The sequence below is a fragment of the Prionailurus bengalensis genome, chromosome B4 (genome assembly GCF_016509475.1).
Source record: "Prionailurus bengalensis isolate Pbe53 chromosome B4, Fcat_Pben_1.1_paternal_pri, whole genome shotgun sequence".
NCBI classification, from domain to species: Eukaryota; Metazoa; Chordata; class Mammalia; order Carnivora; family Felidae; genus Prionailurus; species Prionailurus bengalensis.
In genome coordinates, this window is record NC_057358.1 from 49,199,640 (window position 1) to 49,221,850 (window position 22,211).

The window sequence follows — 22,211 nt, forward strand, 5'->3', positions numbered from 1 at the left end:
TTAAAGTGAACAATTCAGTACATCTGAACTATTATTAATAATACTTTGTTTCACACACATACACACAAAGAAAATGCATTTAGTAATCCCCAGATTAACAATTCCTTCAAATACATCCCAGTAAATAAAGAAATTTTTAACTCTAAAAATGCCAGTACTTTCAAAGCCACCCAAGTGGTTTTGTTTTCTTTCCTCTGCTGCTTCTTCCTCCTCTTACTTTCCCCTCTTCTTTTTGTGCTTGCCAGTTTTCTCAGAAATAATATAGAAGACGGCACGGTCTTCCTACCGTTCCGCTGCTAGTAGGCTACAGTAACATCCAAAAATGTCATACTCAAAAAGATTCTATGCATATAACTGTTAAGACCCATTGAACTTACTGACAGTTGACAGTTTTAATACCTCCACCTAACATTTTTCTTAATGAAACACTTACATATCCATGATCTCAATTTATTTTCAAAACATGTAATCTGGAAGGTAAGCTGAGTCAACAGTCCCATCATCCCTCTTTTAAAAACAGGCAAACTGACACAAAGAAGTCAAGTAAGCAGGGCACCACACCAAGGGCCCCTGCAGCAGGACTGGGCACGAAGGCAGGGGCAAGCCCTAGATTCAGCCCGGGACTCTCAGGCTCACACTCAGCACTTCATGTGTAACTGTAGTGTTTCTCAGAGTACATGCAAATGTCAAAATTTCCTGAGAAACAGCCGACAGCTTGAAATACACTCATCTCTCTACAAGTGGACTTACCTCAAAAATGAAAATATGCTCCAATTCTCATTTTTCCACTTCAGTCCAACGAGAGCTGTGTTAAAGATGACCTGTACATAAAAATAAGTGAATACAAATTAAATTCCACTTTGAAGCACAGTATGAAAGCAGCAGTCGTTTTTGCATAAAACAGGTATGTTCTCTTTTAAATTTTTTGTTCTCTTTATGTAGTGAAAAATTATATGAATGGAAAAGATAAAAAAGAAAGAAGTCATAAGGGATCAAATATTGGGATGGGCATATTAACACGCCCTCTGATTTAGTCCTGCATTGCAGTAACTCTGAGAAGTACTAACTTCCAAACAAACTACAATTCTAAGACTTATTACACTAGGATTTGAATGGACCAAATGCCTCAGAGGTACTTTATTTTGCAACTTTTAACATTTTCCTAGCAGTTTACAAACTATATGTAGATTAGGCATATTCAATTTTTTCCTATATATAGTTGGACCTATATATTCAGCTCAAGGTCTATAAACAAACATTTAAAATGTACACCCCAACATTGTAAGGGCATGTTATCAAATGACTTATATCTGTGTAACTGATAATATCGCTGATATTAATATCACTGATAATAACTGATATATAATAATATATATTTTCAGCAGGTACCTATCCATCAGATATTTAACGAATCCATATGTGTGAAAAAAAATTTTAAGTTAAATAATAAAACATGGGACGCCTGGGTGGCTCAGGAGGTTAGGTGTCTGACTTCAGCTCAAGTCATGACCTCACGGTCCTTGGGTTTGAGTCCCCTGTTAGGCTCTGTGCTGACAGCTCAGAGCCTGGAGCCTGCTTTAGATTCTGTGTCTCCCTCTCTCTGCACCTCCCCCGCTCACGCTCTGTCTCTTTCTTTCTCTCTCTCTCAAAAACAACTAAAAACATTTTTAAGTTAAATAAGACAGAGAGTTCATGCTGTAAATAAAAAACAATCAGTAATACCATATAATGTTCAAGAACTATAATAATTCAAGTAAGGACTTTTTTGACATGTGACTCTAAGAGCAATGAAAACGGGCTTTGGAGTACAGGAGTTCGAACAGAAATCCCAACTCTGTATCAGCATGGAAACACTGAAGATCAGCACCTCATTCTTCTGTTCATATCCTAATATAATCTCACTTGCCTAGAGGCCACACATAAATGACAACCTCAGCAATGTCAAAGAGTAAATTAAAAAGTTACATGGCTAGTGAAATAGATGCCACATCATCTACGTGCTAAATTTCTGCATTTGACTCTGAGAAGATGCCCTGAAGCTCAGTTTAGATCTTTCAAAATCTTATTGTAGAAAAAGTTCTAATGAACTTGGTAGTCAAATCAATCCACAGCAGGGAGAAGCATTGATCAGAAGTATTAAATCTGAATTTGGGAAGCTAGGACTGCTAGAGGTTAACAGAAAGAAACAATAGCAGAAAGAAACTGGTAGATTGTAATGAGAGATTATGACACAATGGGAAGAAAAACCGTATAAGGCATCCTTAGAATATTTGACATAAAACCCATGCATACATTAATTTCAAGGATACACTATATTATGATCCAAATAAATAGTATGCATAGTAATAAGTAACATTCTGTTTAAGAAGACTAAAAAGGGCTTGATACTTAGAAGAAAAATTACCAACTTAACAGTTTAAAAATAAATAAAATTCTAATATTTACTGAATTATATATACAGAATTATAATATACTTCAGAATTAACTCTGAAGTATATAGCTAGGAAATGCACTTATTTTGAACTTGGAAAGCATATTATTAGGCAGACCTGATAAATGAAATGTTAATGTAGTTAAATGAGCAAATATTAGGGACTTAGGCCTCATAACTAAAACCAAGCACTATATTAAATAGTCTCTCCCCTCATAAGGTTCAGTAGAAAACACCACCATATATACAATTAAATTTTAATACTATTTATGTGTAAAAGAGGTATAAGCAAGAGACATATAATATTTGGTTGTTTCTCTTTTTATGATGTTACCAATGTGCAACATTATTGCACATTGATGTGCAATGCCTAGACACTTTAATTCAGTAAGGGTCATAAGTGTGACTTCAAGAAGGCTGGAATATATAAAATGGATGAGAAAAAAATATATCAAAAGTAAAACTATGACATGGATTAAAGATAAGTATCAGAAATTCCCTCCCTCCTTTCCACTATAATAGCAAAGAAAACTATTGACAAGAGGATCAGTTAACATTTACTGAGAATTTATTGTGTTCTCAGCTATAAGGGCCTAACATGTATGAACACATTCAGTTCTCAACAACAACCCTATGAAGAAGGCTCTATTATTATCCTGTTTTAAAATTAAGAAAATGGAGGCATGCAGACTGTAAATAACTTGCCCAAAGTTACACCAGTAAGAACCAAAATTAAAATACAGGAAATTTGGCTTCAGAATCCATGCTTTTCATCACTGCATACCTAAGAGTGTACTAAACGCGTAAAGATATACTCTCTTATAGAAGGGGTACTTCTCAAAGTACCACACATTGTTTGCTTTATTTTTTTTTATATATGAAATTTATTGTCAAATTGGTTTCCATACAACACCCAGTGCTCATCCCAAAAGGTGCCCTCCTCAATACTCATCACCCACCCTCTCCTCCCTCCCACCCCCCATCAACCCTCAGTTTGTTCTCAGTTTTTAAGAGTCTCTTATGCTTTGGCTCTCTCCCACTCTAACCTCTTTTTTTTTTTTCCTTCCCCTCCCCCATGGGTTCCTGTTAAGTTTCTCAGGATCCACATAAGAGTGGAACCATATGGTATCTGTCTTTCTCTGTATGGCTTATTTCACTTAGCATCACACTCTCCAGTTCCATCCACGTTGCTACAAAAGGCCATATTTCATTTTTTCTCATTGCCACGTAGTACTCCATTGTGTATATAAACCACAATTTCTTTATCCATTCATCAGTTGATGGACATTTAGGCTCTTTCCATAATTTGGCTATTGTTGAGAGTGCTGCTATGAACATTGGGGTACAAGTGCCCCTATGCATCAGTACTCCTGTATCCCTTGGATAAATTCCTAGCAGTGCTATTGCTGGGTCATAGGGTAGGTCTATTTTTAATTTTCTGAGGAGCCTCCACACTGCTTTCCAGAGCGGCTGCACCAATTTGCATTCCCACCAACAGTGCAAGAGGGTTCCCGTTTCTCCACATCCTCTCCAGCATCTATAGTCTCCTGATTTGTTCATTTTGGCCACTCTGACTGGCGTGAGGTGATACCTGAGTGTGGTTTTGATTTGTATTTCCCTGATAAGGAGCGACGCTGAACATCTTTTCATATGCCTGTTGGCCATCCGGATGTCTTCTTTAGAGAAGTGTCTATTCATGTTTTCTGCCCATTTCTTCACTGGGTTATTTGTTTTTCGGGTGTGGAGTTTGGTGAGCTCTTGATAGATTTTGGATACTAGCCCTTTGTCCGATATGTCATTTGCGAATATCTTTTCCCATTCCGTTGGTTGCCTTTTAGTTTTGTTGGTTGTTTCCTTTGCTGTGCAGAAGCTTTTTATCTTCATAAGGTCCCAGTAATTCACTTTTGCTTTTAATTCCCTTGCCTTTGGGGATGTGTCGAGTAAGAGATTGCTATGGCTGAGGTCAGAGAGGTCTTTTCCTGCTTTCTCCTCTAAGGTTTTGATGGTTTCCTGTCTCACATTCAGGTCCTTTATCCATTTTGAGTTTATTTTTGTGAATGGTGTGAGAAAGTGGTCTAGTTTCAACCTTCTGCATGTTGCTGTCCAGTTCTCCCAGCACCATTTGTTAAAGAGGCTGTCTTTTTTCCATTGGATGTTCTTTCCTGCTTTGTCAAAGATGAGTTGGCCATTCGTTTGTGGGTCTAGTTCTGGGGTTTCTATTCTATTCCATTGGTCTATGTGTCTGTTTTTGTGCCAACATTGTTTGCTTTAAAAAGAGCTACTATCGGGGCACCTAGGTGGCTCAGTTACTTAAGCAACTGACTTTTGCTTTTGGCTCAAGATCTCAAGTTCGTGAGTTCAAGGCCCACATCAGGCTCTGTGCTGACAGAGCAGAGCCTGCTTGGGATTCTCTCTATCCCTCTCTCTCTCTGCTCCCTCCCCTGCTCACTCTAGCTCGTGCATGCTCTCTCTCTCAAAATAAATAAATAAACATTTTTTAAAAACAGCTATAATCATTAACACTTTCATATTCCTTCAAAACCAATTTTCCATTTTTGCTAGTTTATCAATTCATGTTTAGGATTTGGTTCTATAACTATTCTATATTCTCCAGATGCTTTGCTTAAATATGTCAAAATTTCCCCAATGACTCCTACTATCACAAATTCTGAAACTTACTAGGAATTTATCCTAAGGATACAGGAGCGCTGATTCATAGGGGCACATGTACCCCAACGTTTATAGCAGTGCTATCAACAACAGACAAATTATGGAAAGAGCCTAAATGCCCATCCACTGATGAATGGATAAAGAAGATGTGGTAGGGGCGCCTGGGTGGCTCAGTCGGTTAAGCGGCCGACTTCGGCTCAGGTCATGATCTCACGGTCCGTGAGTTCGAGCCCCGTGTCGGGCTGTGTGCTGATAGCTCAGAGCCTGGAGCCTGTTTCAGATTCTGCGTCTCCCTCTCTCTGATCCTCCCCCGTTCATGCTCTGTCTCTCTCTGTCTCAAAAATAAATAAACGTTAAAAAAAAAATTTAAAAAAAAAATGTAAAAAAAAAAAAGAAGATGTGGTATATATATACAATGGAGTTGGCAATTACTACTTGGCAATGAGAAAGAATCTTACATTTGCAACAACATGGATGGAACTGGAGGGTATGATGCTAAGTGAAATAAGTCAGTCAGAGAAAGATATCATGTTTTCACTCATATGTGGAATTTGAGAAGCTGAACAGAAGACCATGGGGCAAGAGGAGGAGAAAAAGATAGTTTCAAACAGAGAGGGAGGCAAACCATAAGAGACTCTTAAATACAGAGAACAAACTGAGGGTTAATGGTGGGGCGAGGAGGAAAACAGGTGATGGGCATTGAGGAGGGTACTTGTTGGGATGAGCGCTGGATATCGTATATAAGCGATGAATCATGGGAATCTACTCCTGAAACCAAGAGCACACTGTAAACACTTTATGTTAGCTAACTTGGCAATAAATTATATTTAAAAATAAAAATAAAAAATAAATCTTTTAAATTAAAAAAATAAAAATGAAAATTCGGAAAGGAATAAAGAATGGAGCATTTATCCAAACTCTTTCATATAAACTATACAATTAGCTAAACAAATAGTACATGAGGGGGAGTTTTTCTTTGTAGACTCATTCCAGATAATAAATCAATATAAAGCGGCAATTAAAATATCATCCTGTGCAACTCCTAATGAATTCAAGTATGGAGGCAAAACAGCTACTAGTATCAAAAAAAGAAAAACCACCACATGTGTCTCCTGAGAGAAGAAATACCATTCATATATTAGGAAGTGAGGAGGATGGGGAGAACAAAGGGAGGAAAAGAAAGAGAAGCGGAGGTGAGAGACAGGGAGAAAGGAAGGAAGGAAAGAAGGAAGGAAATCTGAATTTGATTAAGTCTCTAGACTCTACCACTTTATAAAAACACACAGGAGATAAGGACATGTTAAACTATACCACCAAGACCCCATCAGCAATATGTAGCAAAGTACATATTAATAAGAATAAAGGACACCATTTGGACCCTGACTCAAACAAATGCAAAAAGAAGCCTTATGAAACCATTGGCAAATTGAACATTAATTATTTAGTAATATTTAGAATTAACTTTAAGTTTCAGGTACGATAATTAAATTATGGTTACTACACTTTAAAGTGTTTTTATCTTTTAGAATAACATACTGGAATATTTACAAATAAAATGGTATATCTGACACCTGCTTAGTTTCACACAGAAGAGAAAAAATGGAAATGGGGCCGATCAGTGAACCAAGATTAGCCCAGAGTTAGTAACTGCTGAAGCTCGATGATGGCTACCTAGGAGTTCATTATACTAGTTTGTCTACCTTGTATATTTGAAGGTTTCCAAAATACAATTTTTTTAAATAGGAGGTATACAGCACATTAAACAAATGGTACTTCAAATATTATAACAGAAGTACTTTTAAGAATTTAAAACTTCACTACATGTTTGTATGAGAAAAAAAATGTTTTAACAAAATAGTAACACTAATGTCTCAACTAGTAGGTATTTTTCTCAATTTTTAGCTAAAATGTTATGCTTTGTTTATAAGTAAGTAATGGTTGATCTCTTTATTAAGTACAGCTAGTATGCTGAAAACAGCTGAAACAGTTGAAAATGAAAAAGCAGTAACTTTAAAAACATAAATATAAGCAAACTGCCAGACTTTACATTTTTTTACTTCCAAAGTTTTTTGTTCACTTTGTCTGGCACTAGAAAGACTCAGGTTGAGGTAGAGGGGTGCATAGAGTTTAGCTCAAATTCTTCAAGTTTGGATAACATATGTGTAATTTAAATTATTGTATGATGAATCCTGTTAAGTGAGAAACAGTTGTATTCAACACAAAAAGGTGAAAAGTACAAAGGCTTTGAAATTCAGTTTTTGTTCCATCACTTATTAGTTTTACATCATTTCAGGCAAGTTTTAGTGCCTTCATCTGCAAAATGAGAAAAATAATTTCTTCCACATAATGATGCGATACAGGAATTTGATTATACTATGATATAAATTATAAATACATATTCAATGTATTTTAATATTTTATATAAACTACAGAAGTGTGTGCACACACACACACACACACAGTTTCCTAGCATTGTTCCATTAGATAGTGTTTCACAGTAGCTAATATTCCAATTGTCAACATCCAATCATTATTCTACCAGTTAACAGTATTGTTATGCTACCTGATATTACACTCACTTCTTCCCAAATGCCAACAATATTTCCCGTGGGCATAAATAATAATTTGGAAAACACATACACTGATGAACTAAGAAACCCCTTTATACACTGAAGCTATGGGTGTTCTTTATGAAATCAGCAGGCCAAGAATTTGCCTATAACTTCTATTTACTTAAGTTGTATAGATTTTGGATAAATAATATTATTTGAAAAGTTTAAAGGTAGGCTGCTTTCAGTTACACAGCCAAATCTTACTTACACTTGAAATATATTTGGTGTTTGAAGGATAAATCTACACTAAAAAATATCAAAGTAATCACTGGACTAATGCTCCTATAAGAAAATTCTTACCCTTGAAGATAAAGTATCAACAAGAATGGGCTTCCTTCCAACTCACTTGATGCCCTAGGGCATTTTGCATACACCTTAAAACACTTATCATGTTATATCAGTTATTTATTTACATACTGGTCCCACAGTTGGAATATAAGCTTCAAAAAGACAGAGAAAGACTTATTTTCCTTTTCTATCATCAGCATCTGCATAGTAGCGCCTGGCAGCAGCAGGTGCTTAGTAAATGTTTGCTGAATTCACATATAAGTATATGCACCTTCATTCTCTAAGGGCTTCCAGATCAAATCATTACATGCCCCTTTGTTAAGTACTCCATGAAGGGACTGAGCCTATCAAACCCGGGACTAGAACCTTAAGAGACTTCCATTGTACTCTTACCCTTACCCCTTATCCCCTAGAGGGCACATCTATTGCAGATCACTTGAATTCAACACAGACAATATTCCTGGGTTACTCTTCTAAGCCTAGCCTTCAATCTATAATACCAGCTAAGACTTACTGACAGCACTTTATGTGCAAGGTGCCACACTAAACACAGCATATACCTTTGCTCGTGTGTTCTTTACGATAGCCTGGGATTATTAGTATTACTCCCGTTTTACAGGTAAAGATGCTAAGGCTTAAAGAGGTTATGAAATATGTTCAAAGTTCCAAGGTCATAGAGCAGAGGCAGGATTTGAGCCAGGTCTGTCTGACCATGGCCCACATTCTTAATCACTGCCTCTACTGAAAAGAAGACTACTAGTAAACAAAACTTTTCAAAAAAGACTTTGAAAGTCTCTTTCTTCTTACATTTTCTGACACATGGGGACCCTTCCATACAGTGAATACTAATCAACAGAAGCCACTCTAAGATGGCAACAGAGGATGGAAATCATGCTTAAAGAAAAAACAATCTGAGCAGCCTAGAAATCTTGTGAACAAGACTAGAAAATTTTTTTTAAAAAAGGAGAGACGCATAAAGGACTAGATCACTATTAATGACTAAATCTGTATAGAACTCAAAAGCTACAAAGCACATACAAATACACACACTAATTCACAAAGCTGCCCTGGAATGTTGGTGTCTATAGATTTGACGCTGAGACCTTCATTAGAACCAGCAGAGATAGTATAGGTTAACATAAGACTGTTTTTCCCAAGTTTAACTCTCAGCTTTGACAATTACTGCATAGCTTTAGGAAAGGTACTTATCAACCACACTAAGCCTCAGTTTCCAGGGGTGTAAAATAGAAATAATGCCTCCCTTGTAGCAAAATGATGAGAAAAACAATTAATACATCATGTTGCTCAAAGGTGTTAACTTAAGCACATGTATGTGGACTGGTAATGATAGGAAGAAGGTAATGCTATTTAAGGAAACAAAAAATGGTGCTTTAGAGGCCTGGATGTTCAAAAGCAGCAGCAGTAAAGAAACTAAAAACAATCAACAAGCTGTCCTCAGGCTTAGATTCCCAGGCAAAACTGGACTGCCTACAGAGGGGATCCTACCCAGAAAGGTATATCTGAAAAAACTGTTCTTCGCCCGGGCAGGCTTCAAGGGCAAGCAACAAGAACGGGTAACAAATACTTTTTTTCTTTTAAGTCAGCTCTATGTATAATGTAGGGCTCAAATTCACGATCCAAGTTGGTGCATGCTGTACCAACTGAGCCAGCCAGGCACCCCAGTTAGGACATACTTTTTAAAGTGTAAAAACTACTGGGAAACTATTAACCACTTCCAACTAAGATTAACCTAACTGCTTTCCTGACAAACCCACATTGGGATCAATAACATTAATTCTTAATGACTAAGGGGAAGTTTTCACCTAGAGTGGACCTGAGCAAGAATGGAAATAGCACTTATGACAAAAATTGCTGGCCTCTCACTGTTTCACCCTATGAGATACCCTGTGACACCTTCCTCCGCCAATTAACCCTTCAAAAATTCTTACTAAATGCAAACACTGTTCTAGTTCCAAGGAATACAAGGACGAACCATGAACAGGAGAGTGCAATAGGACAGTAACAATAACAACAGCTAAGATCTGAGTGTTTGCCCTGTGCCAGGCTCTTCAGGTGCTTGACATATTTCATAACTTAATTCTCACAACAAGCCCACAAGGTAGGTAGTAATACTGTCCAATAAATGACAAAAAATGGAAACATGGAAATCTGTCATAACTTGCAAACTCATTCAGCAGTGAAGCTTAGATTCAAATCTAGGCAGGTAAGATAGAATGATAAATGTTGGACAAACAGGTTATGGGAACATCAAGGCCCCCGAAATGTAAGTAAACTGGTTAGTAATGAATAAAGTTAATAAGTATGCTTTAAAGTCTTAGAAATATTTAGAAACACACAAAGAGAAGGTAAACAAAGACACGGGCCCCATCTTTAAAATTTTCATGGACCACGTAGATAACAGCTCAGGTTCACCACCACTTCGCAGAAACATCAACAGCTGTTACCTTTGGTTTCACTCAAACAAAGAAGTTTAAAAATAATAAATGAAGAGTGACTAGGGAAATACATTGCCCAAACGAAACCAGTTAACGTTATTAAACTGAATTACAATCATGACCAAAAATGTGATCACATCATAAAATATCATAAAGCCGCTCCAGCAATGAATGGCTGAAAGGTAAGACCCTTCTCTGTAACACATAGGTTTTACATGGGGTTGCACACCCAACTAATACTTTTATTGGAGGAGAAGCATCATACAGTTGGGCCAGTAAAGGTCTTCTTGAGGTGAGCTTGCCCACACCAGTTAACCAGTTAATTAATCAGACGTTTCATCAGTGACACATCTAATAGATGTTTCTCTTAAAGCAATAGTCTTAGGGAGACTTTCTGGAATTAAATTGCCTTCAGTTGTACCATGTGAAGAGATTAGTTCTATAATACATGCTATGCTACTAGTCAATCCTCATTATCTGCAAAGTATAATTTAACATTTGCAACATGAGTCCCATATTCTTGTCTGCCTAATAAAACAACTCTCATTGCTTTCCTAATGGATTCAAAAATGAGCTTGATCTTCCTCACAAAACAAGTTTACTCTCCAAATTTACTAACTTATTTTATTTTATTTTTTATTTTTTATTTTTTTTATTTATTTTTGGGACAGAGAGAGACAGAGCATGAACAGGGGAGGGGCAGAGAGAGAGGGAGACACAGAATCGGAAACAGGCTCCAGGCTCTGAGCCATCAGCCCAGAGCCCGACGCGGGGCTCGAACTCAAGGACCGCGAGATCGTGACCTGGCTGAAGTCGGACGCTTAACTGACTGCGCCACCCAGGCGCCCCTTTACTAACTTATTTTAATACATTTCCTTTTTCCTCATCACTCAGCCTGAAACTCTAGTTGTTACTGACTCCTCCATCTTTTTCATTCTGTATCACCTCACACCAGGATTATCAAAATAAGCTTCACCGGTCTTCCTATTTCAAATAACTTCTCCTTCTAATCCTTTTTCTAAGACTGAAAGTTTTACTCTTAAAAAGCAATGCTTTCACTTTGCTACTCTCTGTCCCAGAACCAACAATGGCAACAGCATATAAGATCGAATAATAGAAGCAACATTAGCTTAATAATTAAGAAGCCTTGGTTCCAGGCCCAATTTCTCCACTAACTAATTTGAATGATTCACTTTGGTTTCCTTACCTGGAAAACACGAGTCCTAGGCTAGAAGAGCACTGCAATCTTTAACTTGAAGAGCAACAAATCTCTTGTCCTGGAATTCATAGTCCACCATAATTAAGCTCATCAAACTCATCTACAACTATCCCCAGCATGTATTTTCCTACCCCCAGCTACTGTCTGCATACTCCTGAATTATGTCAGGCATGTTTGTACTATACTAATTCCTTTTTTTTTTTTTTTAGAGAGTATAAGCAGCGAAAGAGGAGGGAGGGAGGGAGGGAGGGAGGGAGGGAGGGAGGGAGGGAGGGAGAGAAAGCTAAGCAGGCTCTACACTCAGCATGGAGCCTGATGGGGGCTCAATCCCATGACCCTGGGATCATGACCTGAGCTGAAATCAAGAGTTGGACCCTCAACCAACTGAGCCACCAAGTGCCCATAATTCCTTCTTCTAACATGACCTCACTCTTTTAGTAATCTTCAGTAATATGTCCTTTTTCTTTCTAGAGACTCTATCTATTGTCTACATTTGGCCCTGTTAACTCTAAAATTTAACCTATGTATGTTGTGGCTCCAACATAAGGACTCAGTAGTTAATGAACTGATTTTATTTTGGTTCTCCTAAGTGCACAGTCTAATTTATCAATGCTCATCTGAACTGATTATCATATATAGCTAATGTAGTTAGTGAAAGTACTTAATCCTAATACATTAACAAATTCACTTCCTGTTTGCTGGAAACTTATTTTTAAACATCAAACCATATTATTTTATGAGCAACAAGTTAGTTCTAATAATGTCAGTTCAGGAATTTTATAAGTTCAATTATTTTTTGTGAGCTGATCTGAGACCCCCAAGTTACCATCTTCAACGCTGCATTGATAAGAAAGTGCCAGCTGAGGAAATGATCACTTGGGAGGAAGTCCAAACCTTTTCTCCCGTCCCCCCGTGGCCATTCAGCTTGCAGAAAGGAGAAATTAATGACTCAGAGACACCACATGGACCTGATTTTGACATACAACAGAACAAATACTCATTTACAAAAAAAATCAGTGCCCTATAACACAGTAAAAAGAGCAAAGAATGTGCTGTCAGAAAACCTGTACCAAACCCCACCACTTAGTAACTAATAGCCACAGGTTAAGTCTCATGACCTTGAATCCTGATTTCTCATCAGCAAAATGGGGATAATCATAACACCAGCCTTACCTACTACATAAGACCTTGGAGGCTCAAATAACATAATAATGTAAAAGTGTTCTGAAAACTGCAAAACATGCTTCACAATGCAAATTTGGATATTATGTAAGCAATATTCATAGTCAAATACTCACCAATTGTATTTATTATCAAATAAATGTACCTAGTAAGAAAACTAAAATGACTAGATAAGAATCATCCTTAATGATACCAATTTTCTAAGTCTGGGTTTTTAAACACCGTGCTTTTTGAACTAGGACACACAAAACTCTACACAAACAACTTCAGACAGTTAAGTGTATGAACGCCTTTTCTTAAAGATCTCTAGGGAGGAAACTTCTCATAGCTCTCTTGGTATTTTTCCCTCTGGAACTGAACAACTCAAAGTATAAAAAAGTAAGTTCTCATTTCTTTCATCTGACATAAAGAAAATAAAATATACCAAGTTGGTGTAAAATAGAAAAATTGGCTGTAAAAATTCTATTCTACAACAAGTTTCATGGCAGATAGAGACAAAATATCCAAGGTATAATGGATGTAAGCTTTTTCTCTTTCATCAAATTCCCTCCTTGCAGAGGTGGAAACATGCATTGCCTAAATAAAAGAAAAGAATGCCGATCAGTTCTTAAATTTCATAATGGAATACTAACCTTGACACCTGGCAACCTAGAATATAAAATATAAGGTCTCCTTTTCAACCTACACCACAGAACCTGAGCACTTTGTGCACTTGTCAAATGTTGATGTTAAACTCCTGACAAAAGCAAATATTAAGACAATTGGTACTAGAAAGAATTTAAGGCCCATTTAACCAAATTTCACAAGATCCATCCCTGAACTATATTACTTTCACATTGTTACCAAAATGTTTTTATTACTTGACTACTTAGAGTTATGCCTTAGACTCTCACTGAGGAGCAAGTACTTACAAGAATGTTTTTATTCTGGCATCCAAACTGTCCAGTACATTATTCAATACCTCTTTCAATGCACTGTCTTCCTATAGCAAGCACTCTCTCTGGGGCACTTCACTAACAATTCACACACTCCAATTTACTGAAATTCTGATTTGCTTGTCTATTATCTCCCCTGGACATTAAGTTGAACGTAGAAACGACATTTTATTCAACATGATTTCTCACACACTGAGGACAGTGACTAGCACATAAAGGAGCTTAATTATCATGGATGTTATGAATAAATCATATATTTTATTTTCCCAGGACATATGTTCAGTCCTAAATAGAAAATAATCTTCTTAAAAAAAAAAAAAAAGAAGCCACATCTTCCATTTATTTATCTTCTCCACTCTTCCTGGAACTTTCCTTGTGTATTAGCCAGGAATTAGTAAATATTTGAGGAGGAGGATGACAACAATTATGATAGTATTGGTGGAAAAATAAATTATCCTCCTCAAAACAAGGCAGAGCAATAATTGTGTTCATCATTAAAATCAAATACCAAATATTAACAATTTTGTATCTTAAAATTATAGATGATTATTTTCTATTTTCTAAGTTTTCCAACATTAGTTGGGAGATTTTACTTGTGCTATTATACATCAGTATGCCTAAAAAGAATCAGCTCCCACAGTAAACAAAATCTAGAGTGGCTACAGTAATTCATCTAAGAAAAATTAATCACTTGCCACAGAATATTTACATTTCGAAAACCTCAAGCTTCCAGGCTTTTGCCCCCTAAGTCCATGATTTCAGATGATAACGTTCCTCGGTTCCCTCCTGCTGAGGACGACTGCCTGGAGAATTGGACTCTATCTTTCTGAACCTGCCGGGTGCTTGGATGAAGATAGAGAGAGAGCAGGGAGCCAACAGTGACAGTGATCTCGTACCCTGTAGAGGACACACCTGTCATTCTGGTGTTCGGTGTGCTCTTGCCATGGCCCTGCTCTAATTCCAGCTCCGGTTTTAAGTCATACCTGGCGGAAGCAATTCCTCTTGATTAGCAAGCCTAGCTCTATGCTCTATCCTATGGTGGACAAACATGCACCAAAAAAAAAAAAAAAAAAAAAAAGAGAAAAAAATTCTCAAAATTATACATGAAGCTGATGTTTATCCCAATCAGGGACGATTTGATCCCATAAGCAGTACAAGCACTCTCTGAAGGTAAAACATTGAGAAGAAATTCCTTTAAGTGTAACATCTATCAAGATAACCTGTCCTCTTTAATAGAATCATTCAATTTGTCCTCTGGATAGGTTTCACTTTCCCACAGTAGTATAGTATTTGGAAACTATACATCCTTATGGCTTAAAATGGCCCACACCAGAGTGCAGAGATAAAGGTGGATGAAGATGTGAGTCTGACACATAGAAGCACTCACTTCAGAGCCCAGATTCAAGGAGCCTAAAGCAGTGAATACTTGCTTAACACCACTGAATGCCAAAATAGACCAGCAAGAATGAAAACAGTGGATGCCTTTCATCTCCTAGTTGAGTACTTGAAAGCAGAGCTGTTATTCACATGATATTAAAAAGAAATATATTTCTGTAATTGGTGTGTATAAAAGTGTTGACTAGCCAAAAAGCAAATTTTTAAAAGCATATTTTAGAAGCATATCTACCTATTTATATATTGGACTTAAATTAACTCAAAAAGGAAGATCTTATATAAAAATAGACCTTTTCCTCAGAATCAAAAGAATTCTCTTTCTGAATGCTTTAGTGTAAATAAGAGTATACTTAAAGAACAAAATTCTTATTACATTAGGCAGCAGATGGAGATAATAAGATCCACACCTCTGCTTCCTTTCTTATCATGAGACCCAAATCCTTGGCATGACATTTGAGATTCTGCATTATCGATTTCAGAATGGTAGTGTCAATTCCAGTGATCCCAATACTTATTCATTCAACAAAAATATGTACAGCTCTAGCAGTAAACAAGGGTGAAGTCAATCCTCGTCCCTAAAAGTTCACACTGAAGTGCCCTCCAGGCAAACCAGTCAATTCAGTGTATCCCCCAAACAATCATTCAGCAAATATTTACTGGATAGGTTAAATGCTGGGCTTATACAGAGACAGAGCAGTAAACAACGGGTAAGATTTCTTTCCTTTACAAAGTTCACAACGTTATGAATGAAGACATGTACTGGTCCTTTCGTACTTTTCTTCTCTGTTCATGTCAATTTCCCCCTCTCCTCTGTACACCTGGACATCCCCCCTTCTCCTTAGTACCAGTCCTACCAAATTCCATTTACACCATAGTTCAGATAACATGTTAGCTGGACTGCTAGTGAAGAAACTGGGACTCAAGCAAGACTTAAATCTGGAGGGTGTGTGGGTATGGGAGGGTTGGGGTGGGTGGGGGTGGTCAGCTCAAGTTAAGAAACCAAAGAGAATTAAGAGATTCTGGGCAGGTTTTTAAGGCCAAGACAAGTAGTCAATATAGGAAATCTGTGACTAGGCCTGGGGTAGTCACCATACAAGCAAGACGGAAACCCAGTTATCAGGCTGATGCACAAAGTTAACACAAAGAACCAACAGTAACATTATTTGATATCAAATAAGAAGCTAATGAGTCGGGGTTATTAAAATTCTCCAAAGGACAGAGCTGGCCCCTCAGGACTGGGTACAGCCTTTAAGGAGAAGTCATATACTCTCAGCAATGAAATGAAAAGGAATGTATCTTTGCAAACCATATATCTGATGAGAGGTTAATGTTCAAAACATATACAGAACACACGCAACTCAATAGCAAAAAATAATCAGATTTTTAAAATGAGCAAGGGACCTGAATAGATATTTTTCCCACAAGGACACATAAATGGCAAACAAATACACAAAAGATGCTTAACATCATTCATCATCAAGGAAATGCAAATCAAAACCACAACGTGGTATCACCTCACACCTGTTAGGATGGCTATAATCAACAAGAGATAACAAGTGTTGGCAAATGTGCAGAGAAAAGAGAGCTCTTATTCACTGTTGGTGGGAATGCAAACTGGTAGAGCCATTATGGAAAACAGTAGAGACTGCTCAAAAAATAAAAATGGAACTACCATGCAATCTAGCAATCACATGCCGGAAACAATCTCTTCTAGGTGTATATACAAAGGAAATAAAAGCAGTACCTCAGAGAGATACACCCCCATTTTCACTGTAGCATTCTTCACAATAGCCAAGATATAGAAACAACCTAAGTGTCCATCAAGGGATGAATGCATAAGGAAAAAATGTGATATATATATACACATAGGAATATTACTCAGCCAATGGAAAGAAGGAAATCTTGCCATTTAAGACAACATGAATGAACTTAGAGGACATTATGCTAAGCGAAGTAAGTCAGAGCAAGACAAACATTGTATAATCTCACTTATATGTGAAATCTAAAAAAAGACAAACTCACAGATCAGCAAGTAGAATGGTGGTTGCCAGGGGCTTGGGGGATAGAAGGTAGAGGGGAGATGCTAGTCAAAAGATATAAGCCTCCAGCTATAAGATGAATAAATTCTCGGGATCCAATGTACAGCATGAAGACTAGAGTTAATAATACTGTTTTGTATTGTTGAAATTTGCTGAGAGTAGATTTTAAGTGTTCTCACCACACCAAAAAAAAAAAAAAGGTTGACTATGTGAGGTGATGGATGTGTTAATTAACTTCATTGTAGTAATCATTTCACAAGGTATATGTATATGAAACCATCACATTGTACATTTTAAATACATACAATGTTTACTTATCAATTATACTTCAATAAAACTTAGGGGGGGTAAAGAAATTTAGGGGCTCAAGGTCAAAATTATTATTACATTGAGGCCTCAGATTCCCGAAGAAAATTAAAAAAAAAATCTCCAATTATAAATTCTAGATTACCAATTGGCATGATGTGCCTTCCTTTTCCTGGTAAATTAGTCAGTAAATAGAGGATATTAGACATGAGAAATTATACTTCAACAGTGAAGATGTTAATAGTGATGTTAGCTGTGATAAAATAGAAAAGTTAAATTGTAGTATGTCTCTTTACATTTATTGATCAACTACAGTCTTTTCGTTTTCTGTTTAGAGAGAGAGAGACAGAGACAGAGAGAGAGAGAGAGAGAGAGAGAAAGAGAGAGAGGGAGGGAGGGAGAAGAGGGGCAGAGAGAGAGAAGCCCAAGTAGGCTTCGCGCTATCAGCTCAGAGCCCAACCTGGGGCTCGAACTCACGAACCGTGAGATCATGACCTGAGCCAAGATCAAGAGTCAGACACTTAATGGACTGAGCCACAAAGGCACCCCTGATCACCTATAATCTTTAAAAATACTTTTGAATCTACTATCTTATTTCGTTTCATAAAATCCCATAGGAAGGCAAGGCAATCATTACTTTTATAATGACATTGGCAATATTAGTAGCATTTCAGTGACATTATGGCAGCAAAAGCATTTGTAGGATAACGGCCATTTATTTATAGCACTGTATCTTACAGAAATGTGCTTCAGGCTGTAACTGTATCCTTAAGAAATCAGGATATTTCCTACAGCTACAAATCCAGTGGTAAATAAGAGACCCCAGTGTTGGCTAGCAGGAATAAGTGTTCTCTCCCCAAACCTACCAAAGTAATTCAGCTTTGTTTAAAAACAAAAGTGTGTCCAGAAATATCATCAATAAAGTTCCTGGGCTTTCTCTGTTACTTTCGAGAAGATTTTTTAATTAAATAAAAAGTAATTGTAAAAATGCTATTAGTAATGCATCATCATCGCAGAAAGCAAAGCTAGTGTTAAAATGGAAGACCTATGCAGATGAAGTTCTGCAAAACAACCAGGACTTTGTTTTTCAGAATTCTCTCTTGATTTCTTCATATACCTCCAACTACATTTCGGACTTAAAAACAAATCATAACAGCCATACATTATTATCAATAGATAACAGCTATCTATTATCATTGTTCAAATAAGGCATCCTGAATATTATACAATAACCCAGGCACAAAAGCCTAAGTACCTTCAGAGGCAGCAGATATATGTCCACGTGAGGGAAACCTGGGATGTTCATTTCTGACTTACATATGTCAGAGAGTGACTGAAGGATAAAAGGTATTAAAAACGACTGCAAACCTCGGTACAAGTATTTCTAGTGATCAAAATAACTTTTTATAGCACATGAACTACACTAGTTCAATAATTCACATCTTCACACTTCCTCTCCTATGCTCAATCCCTAAGTTGTTTTAATACTTTAAACAGCCTCGTGTTAAATGGATTTCATTCTTGAATTCTGGCAAGCAATTTGAAGCTTTCACACTACTAATAAAGTCATATTGATAGTACTATAGTTACAAATTTAAACAAAATTATGTAAATATCAAGTAACAGTGAGGGCAATTACTGTTTCCACAGGGTAAGTCCTGCAAAGGGACAGCTGGACATTTTATCTTAGACATGAGTGGGTTGGGGAAAGGCGAGAGCCAATGGGTCACCCACCAGGTTGCCATCTGGCTTGGAACCAAGCAGAACAATCAAGCCTGGCAAAAGAAGTCACTGTGTTGTGCCTCCAACTGGGCATTAGCTTTATCCCAATGGCCACTGTTAGGAGGCACAGTTTCATGCCATTCTTCTAGTGTATGAATTCTTCCCCTGTGCCAGGCGGATGAGGGGAAGATTCTGTCACAGTTGGTGTTGGCCTGACCTCAATTAAGATACTTGTCCCATTTGGGGGCGGGGGGGGGGGGGGGGAGTGTAAATGGCTCCTGTTCTATAAACTCCCAAAGAGTCCAGAACCCAAACCAAAACAGACAAATGGAAGGAAAGGATGGAATTGGCAGGGGTCATGAGCTTGGCAGGAAAGGGAAAGCAGAAATGGAAATCCTGGATCTCTTCACACCACACCATTATAAATCTGAAATACAGGGGAAAATACAGAAGGATGAGTCACATAATAAGATATTCCTGTTTTATTTAGTAGCTCATCTGAGGATATAGTAGTTGACATGGCTGAACAGTAAATGGGGAATAAGTGAATAGGTATTCAGCTTTAGATCCTGGGTGAACAGAGTAACAGTCATGTGTGCTAACACATGATAAAGACATCCAAATAACTGTCAAACGTTTTCCGTAACTGGATATGATAACTCTTGTCCCTGAACACCCAACTCCATGTATTTCAAGCAAACTACCCATAAGATTTAGCTAAAAATGTAAACAAAATACATGAAAGAACCACACCCCCCCAAAAAAAATCTCTACGAGCAACAATATTAGCTTTACTTTTTCCCCATGTGTTAGAGACAGGGATACAGACTGGTTCAGCAACGTGTAATGTGATGTTGTGATGTGAAGAGGCCAGGGCAATCATTAGGCTCCCTGGGAATTCCTGCCACTTACCCTCTTCTCCCTCTTTCCCTCTGAAGGAAAGGAATGCTCTCCCTCTAACGCCTAAGTCCTTGAGACCACAGTTCCTCACCCTTACTACCCTCTCCACCAAAATACCTCACTGGCCTGATGTGCACATACCCAGAAATGGTATGTCTGAGGTCAAGTGTGCTTGATCCTACTGGCTAAAGATGTCAGGAGAGTGGAGCACCTGGGTGGCTCAGTCAGTTAGTTAAGTGTCCAACTCTTGGTATCGGCTCAGGCCACAATCTCACCTTTCTTGGAAACAAGGCCTGCATCAGACTCCATTCGAATAGTTGTTTTTGGATGACATTTACCAAAGGTCCATGTAGAGGGCATGACTCACATGTAGGCACACTTTTGGAGACTTTCAAAGTTTGTCAGCCAATGCTTTCTGTCTTGAGATTGTGGAAAACCAGCCCTTTCTCCAGACACTTGAAAGTATTCATCTTGCAACCACCTGAAGCAGTGATGTCTCATTCTATAGGTTTCCCACTCAGCAAATCCTTAAACTAGTTTCTGTTTCTTAAGCACCCAAGCTCACAGCTCTGTTTCAAAATTTAACAGGCTTACTCTCTCCTCTCCTCCTTTCCTGTCTGCCAACATTCACACCTACCCTAACGATCTCTTTCTATCCCTCCATTGACTCTTCACTCCTCAGTTTTGCTCCATTTCTTAAATAATCCCGTATTCTTGCACATTTATCTCACCATCCCAGAATGAGGCCTTCTTATCATCACATGCCTTAGCATTTTCCACTTTCCAGAACTCATTTATATTTTGATTGCTCTTTCCCCAGCTAACTACCATTACTCACATATTTTATATGATTCCGAAGGAGCTCCAATCACATTTCCCCTCTGTCTAAAGGTACACCATTTTACTTAGCAAGAGTTGTACTCTGATACTCTTCTCTAAGTAGTTGATTGATCCATTCACTCTGTCCTGGAATTTTTCCTGTAACCAAAGTTACATGGAAGAAAATGTTGCTAAATATTCAGTCTGAGAGCAAGTAACAAATGAAACTGTATAGTCCACAGAGGAATTAAATATCATGAACTTAATAACATTAGCAGAGTTGTCTAAACAACAGAGTTTCACCAAAAAGAGACAACAATGAAGTACTCTAAGTAGACCCATTATGATACACTAAAATGATTAAAGCAATAAATAGCAGAAATCAATCCTTATTGCAGGGCTTAAAGGAGTGTTTTTAGAATGAGGAAATCCCAACATCCCAAATTCACAATAGGAACTTGCTGAAAAAGTTTTAAAATTTTTACTGTGTTTTCATAACACAGATAGGGATTAAGTCATTCTTTGGGGAAAGTTTAACACCATTTCAAGAACCACATGTACAACTGTTTGGATTATACAATACATAATGTGGCATATTTAGTACTTTTTTCACATTACTAATCTATCAGAAACCCAGTTATGATTCCAGGATTTTATAGTGTGGGATTTATTCCTTCTTATTTGTATTGTATGTCTTACCAAGAACTGTAAATAGAATTCAGAACAGATAAATCTGTAAATTTACCATTTTCAAACCAAATCAAACAAAAAGTGCTTCTATCATTCTTATATCCCAGAACAAAATAAACAAACAACTATAAGAAGATGATGGTCCTTATTGACAGAACTTTTAAATCCCCATAGAGATCATTTATTATGTATTCTATTCATAATCAAGTAACAGAGGGTGTGAAGCATGGTTTATCTGTACAGAACTCCCTCAACAACTATTTGGGCCCTATGCTTGATGCTACCAAGGTTCCTTAAAGCACTGTACCCCATATCTTTAAAATATTATTCAATGGGGGTGCTGGGTGGTGTAGTCAGTTGAGTGTCCAACTCTTGATTTCGGCGTGGGTCATGATCTCATGATTTGAGTTCAAGCCCCGCATTGGTTTCTGCACTAACAGTGTGGAGCCTGCTTGAGATTCTCTCTCTCTGCCCCTCCCCTGCTCATGCTGTCTCTCTCTCTCTCAAGATAAATAAATAAACTTTAAATAAATAAATAAATATTGCA

General features: G+C 37.4%; 1 protein-coding gene across 4 annotated transcripts in view; it reads right to left on the reverse strand.

Moving 5' to 3' along the window:
* Window positions 1-22,211, reverse strand: part of EPS8 (epidermal growth factor receptor pathway substrate 8) — a 192,956-nt gene that overhangs the window by 126,378 nt on the left and 44,367 nt on the right. For all 4 annotated transcript variants that reach the window (XM_043561938.1, XM_043561935.1, XM_043561939.1 and 1 more), the window contains one exon: window positions 751-821. The gene's annotated coding sequence lies outside the window, so the exon portion shown is untranslated. The remainder of the gene's footprint in view (window positions 1-750; window positions 822-22,211) is intronic.